Below are 11,849 nucleotides of genomic sequence, written 5' to 3' on the forward strand. Positions count from 1 at the left end.
CTGAAGCAATAAACACAGCCAAAAATCCTAACAAATAACTCACAGAGAGAATTTTAGGCATCCTAACTTTCAGTCACCTCATTCTGGGTCCTTAAACACAACCCACTGTGTTATAAACACTATGTGCAGAGGACCAGCGATTTTCTTGTACAGGAGTTACTGGCAAGCCAGAGAGGAGGAGATGGTTCCACAGGTTGTGAAGGGGGATTTCTCTTCAGATTAGGTAGTAAGTCCTTTTTTGCAAGGGGACAAGTCTATCCTCAGTGCCGGAAATCTCTCTTTCTCTCTGGCAACGGGGAGCAGGGTATTTAGGGAAACTAAGATTTTGTACAAGGCCCGGTTTTCAGAGAGTTTGAGAAGTCATGTCCGGCATTCAATGAGAGTTCTAGCTGCAGCACTCCTGGGTCACAGAGCATTTGTTCCTTTGCATTCAACACTAGCATTTAGAAGCCCGTGCTGAAATTTCTGTTTATTGTTCCAAGGGTTTGCCCCCCATTTTGGGAGCTTTGTTAATCACAAAACACTTAGAAGGAAGCAGTTGTCTGTAAGAGGAATCTGTTACTCTTGGGGAAACAATATTCTTTTGTTTTAGACAACAGGGGCCTAAATTAAGCTTGACATAAAGAGGCCAGATTTACAGACACTAAGCACAGCCCTTGAGCTCCATTCCTTTAGTGTATGTCTGGAGGGGCTTCGTTTGCTGTGGTGGAGTCCATCAAAGTTTACACCAGTGGCAACGGAAGGGTGGAGCTACCCCTATGAAAGGACAAACCTTTAAACATGAAGTGAGGTGGGCACTGTGGAAAAGCATCCCATTTTACTCTTTCCAGTTGCCTCCATGCTACATCTAGATTTCTCCCAATAAAGACCAAGTGATGATGTCATCCTTCAACCCTGAAGGATGCCAGAAATCTACCAAACGTGCACCAAATTGCTCTTCCCGCCCTCCCCAAGTCCAAAATCTATGCCAGCTAAGCCAAAACAAAGAAAAATATATAAAAAATGGTATCTAAATGATAGACACAGAACAGCTCGTAAATGGTTAACATTTTGCAAAATACCAAGATGAGGAATAACATGGCCGAACTTTTCTTCTTGAAGGCTATACATAAAATCCCCCTCCCTGAAAAATAAAATAAAAATCCAAGGGAATATTTATGCCCCAATTCTTGGTCAACCTAGCTCTGCCAAATTCCATGCCTTCAAAAATAGAGACTTCTTGCCACAAAAGACATTTCTTTCGACATTGTAAAGCCATACTTTCTCAGCTAAGGCTGCCATGTTGAATTGCAGTTCTGACATGATTCAACAATTTCCTCTTTGCTGCGTAGTGTGGCAAAAATCCAGGAAAAAAAACCCCAATCACCCAGCCCCCCTCCTCCCAGTACCCATAATCGAAGTATTTTTTTTCAGAACCAGAATAAAGAAAAGAGCCCTGATCTATGGCTGGGTAGTACAAATAAATAAAAAAAACCCCACATCAGTTTGTCTGGTTTTTTTTGTTTTTGAAAAACCTTGTATGTTTTAGCCCCATGAAAAGCGGGTAGGTTGCGGCAGGGAAAGGAGGATGTAGCAGCAAGTACGCGCCAGAACATTTGGACAAATAAAAAACGGCATTTTCAAACATTTCTAAAAGAGCTACATTTGATTTCGTACCCGAAAGAGACGTGCCATGAAGGAGAAAGGTTTTGTTGTTCGGTAGTCGCTCTCTTTAGTTCCGATTATCTGGACAATCATCAGGAATGGTTTTCTCCCCCCCCCCACTCCGAGCAAGGCCAGTTTGAGTGAGACAGCCCCCACCCTGCGTTCCCTTTTCCTTCTCATAGCAGCTCAGCGCCAAGAAATGGGCGGTGCCTGCATGCCAGGCTTCATCCGAATGAGACGCCAAGGCCGACAAGAGGCTGGTACAAAGGGAGGCTGGCAGGAATTCCAGCACTTGGAACCGTTGGTTAGTGTGCCCCTGGGACGGTCTCCCATTATTAACATGGTCTTTAAACATACTTTTAAAAAGACAACAAACCCACAAAAAACCCGGCCAAACACTCAAGTGTGACTTTTCAGGAGCTAGTGCACAGAAAGTTTTGCAGCTTTTTACGGGAACACCCTCCAAAGGGCCAAAACGAAGAACAAAAAAACACCCCCCAACCTCAGCACACCAACACCCTAAACCACCCTCTTGCTTCCCCAACAAGCATCCCCCGGTCTCCCCAATGTACGCACGTAAAATAAATCTTGGCTCCTACTGTCCTGAACCCGGGATGCTGGTGGCGGCACAGTTCTTTAACCCAGCCAAGAGAGATACGAGGGCGGGAAAACAAAAACAAAAACACAAGACCCACCCACCCCCCACATCATCTTAGTTATGCAAGAAGCATTTTCGCTTTTGTGAAATGCCTCATTTGCCGATTGAAAAATGGAGCTAAGAGACAACAAAAACAAAACAAAAACGGAGGCAGGTGAGGATGATTTTTTTAAAAAAGAGAGAAGAGAAAGAAAAGACAGAAAGAAAACCAACCCACCGGGACATGCCAGAGGAGAGCAGACAGGCCCCCACATTTTCCATTTTGTCCGTGCCAGTCTTAGAAAGAGACAGAGAAAGAAAGAAGAAGAAGAAGGGGGCAGAGTGAATAGCTGCCTCGTTCGGAAATGGGCCTACAGCCACTTCCCACTTTGGAAGCCTCAGCAGTCATTCTCTCGCTCGCTCTCTTTGCGTTCTCCCTGCCCACTCTGGCTTGGCTGCCAAGTCAGAGTTGGCACAGCTTCCCAGGCAGCGCGGAACAAAGCCCTCTCCCATCCCTGAACAGGCACTGACAGTAAGCAAAGTGACAGGCACATCTTCTGCATGTTAATCCAAACGGAGAGGAGAAACTGGCGTGAGAATTCAATCCCTCAATATCTCTCTCTATAGAGATATATAGTCATGAAAAACAAAAAAAAGCCTCTATCCAGCCTGCTTGAAAGGATCCTTAAAAGAGAAAAAATACAGCTAGCTGCAATAAGGATTGGAGAAGGGATTGGAGAAGGGAGGGAGGGAGGGGGGAGAGAAGGATTTACCCACCAGCACCTTGGCAAAGAAGGCTGCTTTGCATCTGTTGTACCTGTTCCTGTTGCCTTCCTTGCCTTTTGGATTTGTGACAAGAGAGAAAAGTCGCCTCTGGTGGGTTGCTCAAAGCTGCGGGTCTGCAGCCCTGTGCAGGAAGTTGGCACCGATCCCAGGTAGGACTTTACTCCCACATTTCTACCCTCCACCTCCTTCCTCTCCTTCCCCTCCCCTTCTCCTTCTTTCTCTCCACCCACCCACCATCTCCCTTGGTAAATCCCCCCCTGCTCTCCCTCAAAGCCTGTTCTTAACTTACCTCTTTTTCCACTGCACCACTCTGTGCGTGTCTGTGTGTGTGTGTGCGTGCGTGCGTGGGTACATTATGGATCGATCAGATGCACTCAGCACCCTCCAGCATCCAAGCTAAGAAACACAAACACCCTTTAAGGGTGACCTGGGCAGCAAAGACGGCAACAGCTTCCTGCCTGCACTGGCTCCCCTAAATGCCTGTTTCAACACATGGAGTTGGGCAGTGGTTGGGTTAATTCTCCCCCCCCCCCCGTGCTGCCAAGGAGACTGGACAGAACGCAAGGGAGGGAGAAAAAAAATACTCCGAACTCTGTACAGGGCAATGAAAGGAAAATGTTGAGCTTCGTGAAACTCCTAAATCCAATCCCCCCCTTCCCCCCCTCTTTTAATACTGCCTGGGCTTCTGAATTGTTTGAGCCCACAATTGAGAGGGAATGTACAGTATAGACTCCCTGCGACTGGCAAGAGTCTTGCAAGGGGGGGGGGAGAGAGAAAGAGGAGGAGAGTTCTTACAATCAAACAGCGAGAAGAGCAAAGAGAAATTAACATCCAATTAGTGCCGTGTTTAACGAAGGAGACAGAGGCAGCCGTTGTTTTATTGCCCTGTTCTTTTCTTTCGGCTCTGACAGGCAGCGCGAAAGGCACCCCCAGATCGTGGTGACGTCATTTCCCACCCCCCCTTTTCTCCTCGTCCAAGTTTCTCAGAGGTTGGCCATCACGTTTGCTGGAAAAGTTAATTATATTTATGGCTGAGCTTCAAACAAAACGAAAAAAAGCACGCTCTTCTTTCTCTTCGGCAAGGAACCCAAAAAATGTAAAATAAAATGGAAGATATCAGCCCTCTTTCTCTCTTTCTGTATCTCTCTTTCTCTCTGCTTGCCTGTGTGCCTTTGCTTGTTTTCCTGCTCACTCAGCTTGTAAAAGTTTGAGCTGTGTGACACTCTACTCGGCCTCCTTTGGCAGCGTGACAAGAACTGCTTTGGTGTATCAAAGAGAACAGGCAGCTTTTAAGGAAGAAACTCAATTCAGAGAGATTAAAGAATTATAATGTTTTAATCAAGGGAGAGCAAGAGGATGAGTGGGAGGCTTTTCCTTACATCTGGATCAACATAAGTGGCCCTCTAAAGGCTTGCAGCAGCAATTTGGAATTGGGGAGGGCGGTGGGGGGGGAGAGGGAAAGAGATGAACTTAGAAGCAGGAATCCAGCATTTATAGTCTCCCTCTTTTCCTCCCCCCTTTTCTTTCTCCCCACACACCACATGAACTCTGTGGGCCGCTGCCTGAAGGAGACGAAGAGACGCCATGATGGCAAGGCCTTTGTATACTGCCGCGGGATCCTACAGCACGCTCAGAAAAGACTCTTGTGCTTTTGTAGTTGTGGAGAAAGATTATTTCCTACCACACAGAAGACCCCTTGCCCAACATGGCCACCTTTCCACAGCACCCAACTGGGAGGAATCCAGCTGCTTCCTTTTTACCTCAGTATTATAGCAACGTATTCCCTCCTACCAGGAAGGACTCTCCGATCAATAATGGGAGATGGCATTCTCAAGCAAGGTGCTTTTAACCTCACAACAACGCCACGAGCTTTCCTTCCTCTCTCTTCCCCCTCCGCCCCCTTAGTTTTCGCCTCTTGAATCCTATCCAAACTGTTTGGAACTGGATTTTTCCAGCTGCTGGAAGGAAAGCAGCTGAGCTTAAGAGCAACCTCCTTGGGTTCCGACTGAAGTCATTTTATTCCAGTGATGTGCCTTCTTGTTCTCAAGTAACGGCTGCCATTTCAGGCTGCAAGTCTAGGCTCAAGTGGAGGCCTCCGAAGGTAGGAGGATATATCCGGGGCTAAAAAGAATCTAGTTGAAACATACATTGAAAATGAGATTTATTCTAAACCGTAAAGCCAACTTGAGTATGTTGGCAGGAATGCAGTATATAAATAAACAGGCTGGTCTTTATTAACAAAGGAAATAGTACGCTTTTAGAACACAAGAGTAGCCCTGCTGGATCAAACCAAAGGCTTCTCTAGCCCAGTATTCTGTTTCCACAGAGGCCAGTCAGATGCCTACTGATGGGACACAAGCACAGTAGCATTTCTCATGTTCTTTTATAAGATTTGCCCCATCTATTTCACTAGGTCAATGAATGGATGGATCAGCCTGTTTCTGGCCCATGCCTCTTTCTGATGTGTTTATTCAGAAGACTGTCCTGTCCCGTTTCGACACCAGTCTATTATATTTCTACCTAGCTATCTATTTATAGTTTTCTATTTAATTTTCTCAAAAAATGCATTTAAGTAGGTATCTAAAAGAATATGCATTTTGAACATATTGTCTCACGAAACGCACCTTTCGGAATACATTTCCTCTCAAACCACACACTTCAAAACATATTTCACTGAATATGCAGTTTGAAAATGCATCTTGAACCTAGGAATCGCATCAGAAATTTTGGAAAAGTGCAAAATCCAAAGACATATGGGTTCCAGTTCTCACATTAGTGTGGGAGGTACAGATTGGGACTGTTCATCATCTGAATTCGCAGAGAATGAATTTTCCAAGCATTCAAACTACCAGTGCAAAAGTGAGCCCTGCAAGTGCTACCCGAACACTGTTTCAATTCCTTACTGCAGATTTCATTATGCTGAAATTCCAACAACCCTCAGTCTTGCAAGGCACCATATGATATTGGAACTGAACAGTGGGGGAACCAAGGTGGTCATTAATGTTTTGCCTGAAGATTCATTCATTTACGTAACTTGAGTCTTGGCTTGCAGCAAGTTCATGAGGTATACAGAGATGGAGCATCCATTTAAATGTATCTGTTTAATAAATTTGTATATAGCTTTTCAAGAAAGAAAACATGCCCCTAGAGGCATTGACAAGCCAAACAACAGATGTACAATAAAATACAATTTAAGAGCATGAGTTAGGAACATCTCCTGACAGACAGTATGGCTACTGTTCTCAAAGAGAAGGGGTACTGGGAGAATGAGGTGCTAATGACTGCAAATTAGCACTTCAAACCTTCCACATCAATCTTGGGCAGGAAAGAAAAAGAAGCAGCCAGCAGAGCTGAATGCAGATAATATAGATTCAAAGCTCTTATTGCCCCATGGTACGCACATTCATTTTCTGTGGGCCACCATGATCTCTGATCAAATATTGTCTTAGGGTTTCTTGGCACTTCACACAGTACCTAGGAAAAGCTTCAAATATCCCCAGCAGTATGGCTCATATTATGGCAATATATTCAAGACAAATATCACACTAATCTAGCAATGCCTGGATAAATTTTGGAAGCATTTTAAAGTATACTGATAGATAGATAGATAGATAGATAGATAGATAGATAGTTATTATTTGTGTCAACATGTTAAAGGATGGATACATATTTTTACAGAAAGAAAAATGTGAATTTTCCTTTGGGAGAAAAATCAACAGCAGCACAAGTCTGCCTTTGGCCCAGACTTCCATTTACTGATAATATCACATTAGGGATGGGGAGAATTTTGATTCAATTCACATGTAATGACAAGCCTACCTAATCTACACTTCCTGAAGCAATACGCAAACCAAAACACAGCCATCTTTCGAAATTTGCATTTCTCTGAATTTTGCAATGCAGTTCTCCATCCAAGCAATGTGCACAAAAATGCATATACTGAGGCAAAGTGTGCATTTAAGTCTGCATGTTAGTGAAAGTGACATTCAGAAATGCATTTTTAAAGGCAAAACTGCTTTGCAAAAAATGTGTACATTCAGTAAAACTGAATAAGAAACTAGGAGAAATTTGCAGTAAAATCTATTACGATGTTGTTGAATTTCATAACTTGTTTTTAATTTTTTTTTTAAACTGAAGCAGGAACATAGACATCTGAATTTAAGGCTGGAAAAAGAAGAAATGGAGAGAAACAAAAAATAGGCAGATTAACTGATCCCTACTTGACATTCACATTGACCTGGAATACGAATTCCTTGCCCTCCAATTCCCTGCTCCAAGGAAAGGAGACCCTCTAGGACTGTAGCTTAGCTATCTATCTGCCCTGCACACTCTCTTCCCTTCCAAAGCCAGCCATGCCCTTCAAGCTGCTCAGTGGGAATGCGAGGCCTGACCCCACCCCCTCTAGCTGGGCTCTGCTGTCTTCTTGTCTACGTGCTGCCTGCTCTGGCACAGTACAACAGGAGCAGAGAAAAGCAAACATTCCTATCGCTCTGGGCCAAGGGCGTGCTCCACAGCCTCAAGAATGGCTCCTCTGTTTAGCATGGGGCAGTGCGTCATCTCCACACACTAGTTCTGCGTGTAGAGCAGCCTCCATAATCTTGGAGCACAGGTAGGAGGCGGCAGCTGAAGCACACCTTGCCGAAGCCTGAGGCCCTGAAAAGGCCTCGCTTTCCCCTCTGTTTGCTTAGAGCAGCTTTCCTCAACTTGGTGCCCTCCACACGGTTTGGGCTATGGCTCTCCTCAGTCCCAGTCAGCTAGCTGGGCTGGCTGGAGCAGGTGAGAGTAACAGTTCCAGCACCCTCTGGAGGGCAGCAGGTTGGCAGTCCCAGCCTACAGGATGGCTTCAGAGCAAAAAACCCCCCAAACTTCAGCTGAAAGCTGTTTGCTTCCAAAAAAGATTCCCATCGAATGCTGGCTTTCAGTAACACGCCAGAAATTCTCTGCATATTCAAATGTTCATTGAAACATTTGAAAGTGTGGCTTGATCTCTAATGACATTTGATTTCAGTCGCTTGACAGTGTCAAACAGTAATTAGCAACTGGGACCTGCAACAAAAGGTTGCAGCATGGATGTCTTCCCAGCCAATCAGCCACGTCTTCCAGGCTAGTCCGTAATAGTTTCCCTCCTCCATGGTTCCCCCCCCCCAATATTTCTCCAGTAGTGTTCTGTGGTCATTCAGCTTTGGGCCCCCCGTTACATTTTATTCCTAAAAGTTTTGTAGGATTCCCTTGGCTCCCCAAGTCTACTACTTCTTTCCTCTTTTGCACATTGACCACATAAAGGCTGGCATTCAAATGAGTTTCCCAGTAGGTATGAAGGTATTTGATAACTACTACAGTGATTTCAAGCAGATGAGGGAGTTTAGACATGGGTGGTGCTGTGGGTTAAACCACAGAGCCTAGGGCTCGCCGATCAGAAGGTCGGTGGTTTGAATACCCGCGATGGGGTGAGCTCCCGTTGTTCGGTTCCAGCTCCTGCCCACCTAGCAGTTTGAAAGCACGTCAAAGTGCAAGTAGATAAATAGGTACCGCTCTGGCGGGAAGGTAAACAGCATTTCTGTGCGCTGCTCTGGTTTGCCAAAAGCGGCTTAGTCATGCTGGCCACAAGACCCGGAAGCTGTCTGCGGACAAACACCTCGGCCTATAGAGTGAGATGAGCACCGCAACCCCAGGGTCGTCCGCGACTGGATCTAATGGTCAGGGGTACCTTTACCTTTACAGTGATTTTCAAGTAGATGATAGAGTTTAAGGAAAGATGATCTAGAATATCTTCACAACAGGAGCTACACAACATAAGCTCTTTTAGCGTCACAAAAACCCATAGCTGTGATAGCAATAATCTGAAAGTAAAGGTATCAGCCTGATCCTACAGATTGCACATGTAGTTACTTGCACCCAACGCCTGTGAAGCAAGGCAAGTCCAACTGGTTCTAATTGTGAGCCTGTGACCAGAGGCTATCTTCCATTTTACTCCCTGCATTGCATTTAGAACAGCCTTACCATGGTATCTGGTAACTGACAATATTTGGCAATAGCTGGCAATGGAGACAGCTGGAGAGCTGTTTTGTGGTTCATACCTGCCAAAAAACAAAACAAACCGCAGCATATATACTGCCACCTTCTCATTGTAAAGTACTTGATTTTTAGGATAAGCATTTCAGATCCAAATTAAAGAGCACCAACATTTGAAATTTGGGCAAACTTCAGACGTTTCAGCTTTTATCTGAGAACTAAGGTTTCACGACAAATCCACCCAGATCTGTCTTTTTGCATGGTTCTCAGAATTAAGAAAGCTGCTCACTTGAAATAGACGTCTCAGTGGCTCTGATCTTCAGCAGTCTTTCCACCATGTGGCAACAGAAACTCATTGGGAGAAAAATTCATTGCTGATAAGCTTATCAACGCGAATGCTCCACTAATGGGTCATCTAAAGAGGGGGCTCTGAGGATATGGATGCCCATGCGACTTGGGATATCTAAGCGAGTCAATCTGCTTTACTTTTTAAAAGCAACTAACATTCCCCTGTAGACTGGTCCTCCCCCCCCCCGACTATATGGTCAGCGTATGGGCTGGAGATGACCCAGGAATCTCCTCTCCTTGGACCCTGATTGTTGTAAACAAAAGAGCTGCAAGCCACCCACACGTGCCACAAATGTTCTTAGCTGCAGCTTCCTGCAAAACAGCAGCTCTGCATCATGCTTGGGGGTGAAAGAGACACACACACAGAGAGAAAGCCATTGGCTGTTCAGGACAATATGCCATGCACTCAGAGGCACCAGACGGAAGTAGCTGCCAGAACCAGATATAAAAGGGGAAGGAAGCAGATGCAAAAGGGGAGGAGAGGAGGGGGCTGTCCCTGGGGGTAGACTGTGGAAGGATGTGAAAATGGATGGGAACAGAGAAAAGGGAAGACGAGAAATTTGTATAACAGGAACATTCGCCTACACAAGCCCCTGCAAGGCAGACTTTTTAACTGGGAAGGGCTGATCCACACTCCCCTTCCTCTCCAGTGAATGAATTTTAAAAAGGGAACGTACTGAGCAGTTTCATAAGAAGAAATCCCTTTGAACTCTCAGAACTGAACCACTTCAAGTTAAAAATAGGAGATGGTTGGCACTCTACGTACTGGCCAGAGGTACCAAATTTTTACAGCCGACTCTGTGTGCTCTCTTTCAGCGGAGCCAATGTATTGTTTTAGTACTTCCAACCCCCTCAAACCAGAAAAGCTTGTGCTTGTCTGCCCACCGATGCATGGCTGGATTTCTACTGTGAAGTGATGTAGTGCTGACCCAGAGAGAAAAGGGTTTTTCCCAGGCTATTTCCCCAAATTCTTGATGGTGCACTGCAGTGTGACAAGAGGAGCATAGAAGCTTATTATGCCTCAGAAGATATGATCCTCAAACAAAGTACCCTAAGCACGATCACCACAGTGCTATTGGAAAGCTCATAAACAAAATCTGCATGTAACTGGGGAAAGCAAAGTTTGCTTCATATACAACTACGTATATAAATTAGCACCTTTACTAAAGGTTGAAAAGTGACCCTGACCCTGTCACTGTTGTTGAGATCTTACTTTTTATTAATAATAATTTAGTAGTCAGTTGTACAGTAAAACCACTGCCAGAAGCCAAATGTCTACCTAATCTAATATACATTCTTTACCAGATCTCTAAACAAACTGAACTATGTTTATGAGTTGCCAAAGCCTAGGATCTAGTGAAAAGAGGATGTTTCGGCAAGGAAGACAGCCTGGAGTCCGAGACAGTCTATTGAGGCTATTGTCTAGGATAGGGGATGGCAAACTGTGGTCTGTGGACTTCATTCAGGTGACCTGTGGTGCATCTGAGGATTTGTAGCTGAAGATGAGAGTTGGCACATCCATCATGCTGAATATTAATTGTATTTTTATTGAGTCTTTTATTTTGTATACTGTATATTACAATTCAAATTCCTACAACAGGCAAAAAAGTAATTAAGTGGTTGACCAAGACCCTAAGCAATTCTGAAGTGGTTGATGGAGAACCACTGATGTGTAAAAATCTTTAGGCCAGGTGATATGAAGGTGACTTATACCAAGTCAGACCATGGAAAATATAGTCCCATATTGTCTACTCTGGCTGGCAGCGACTCTTTTAAGGTCTCTGAAAGGAGTCCTTCCCAACCCTGATACCCATGTTCCTACAAATCAGAGGTGATCTCCAGAGGTTGCTGGACTATTATTCCCATCAAGTCCAGCCAACATGGCCAATAGTCTTAGTAGGGCATAAACAAGGAAGGTGGGTATGCGAAAACTGACTTACTGAAAAACATACCAGTACAAGTGGTACCTTGGTTCTTGAACGTAATCCATTCTGGAAGACCATTCGAATTCCGAAACGTTCAAAAACCAAGGTGCAAAGGACTGTCTGCAAATTCAATTGAGAAAATTGAAAAACAAGCAGCGGAAGCCGTTCAACTTCCGAGGTGTCTTCGAAAACAGAAGCATTTACTTCCGGGTTTTCGGCATTTAAGTTCTGAAGCATTCATCAATGGAGATGTTCGAGAACTGAGGTACAACTGTATTTTGTAGCCTTTGCACAGCAACACTGTGGTGCAGTGTGAACATTTCATTCTAGTTTCATTGTTCTGATTGGGTCTGACCTTTACAGTCTCATTTGAGCAGGATGGACATAGCACATAACCTCAATGGGTGTTTTTGTGTGTGTGAAGATTTTAGATTTAAAAACAAGCAGACTAGACGGCTGAGATTTACAGTCCTTGGGTTCATGCATAACATTAAAGA

At 44.6% G+C, this 11,849-nt stretch overlaps 1 long non-coding RNA gene across 2 annotated transcripts; it reads left to right on the plus strand.

The window, feature by feature from the left end:
• The first annotated feature begins 2,368 nt into the window (after positions 1–2,368).
• LOC308587893 lies at positions 2,369–11,708 on the plus strand. Of its 2 annotated transcripts, XR_014008562.1 has the most exons (3): positions 2,390–3,216; positions 4,636–10,979; positions 11,028–11,708. It is a non-coding gene; the product is annotated as an uncharacterized lncRNA (long non-coding RNA). The 2 variants fall into 2 exon arrangements; XR_014008561.1 differs by lacking the exon at positions 11,028–11,708 and having other exon boundaries at positions 2,369–3,216; positions 4,636–6,267.
• The last annotated feature ends 141 nt before the right edge of the window (positions 11,709–11,849 follow it).

This window comes from Podarcis bocagei, assembly GCF_964188305.1.
Source record: "Podarcis bocagei genome assembly, chromosome: 5".
In the NCBI taxonomy this organism is placed as follows: Eukaryota; Metazoa; Chordata; class Lepidosauria; order Squamata; family Lacertidae; genus Podarcis; species Podarcis bocagei.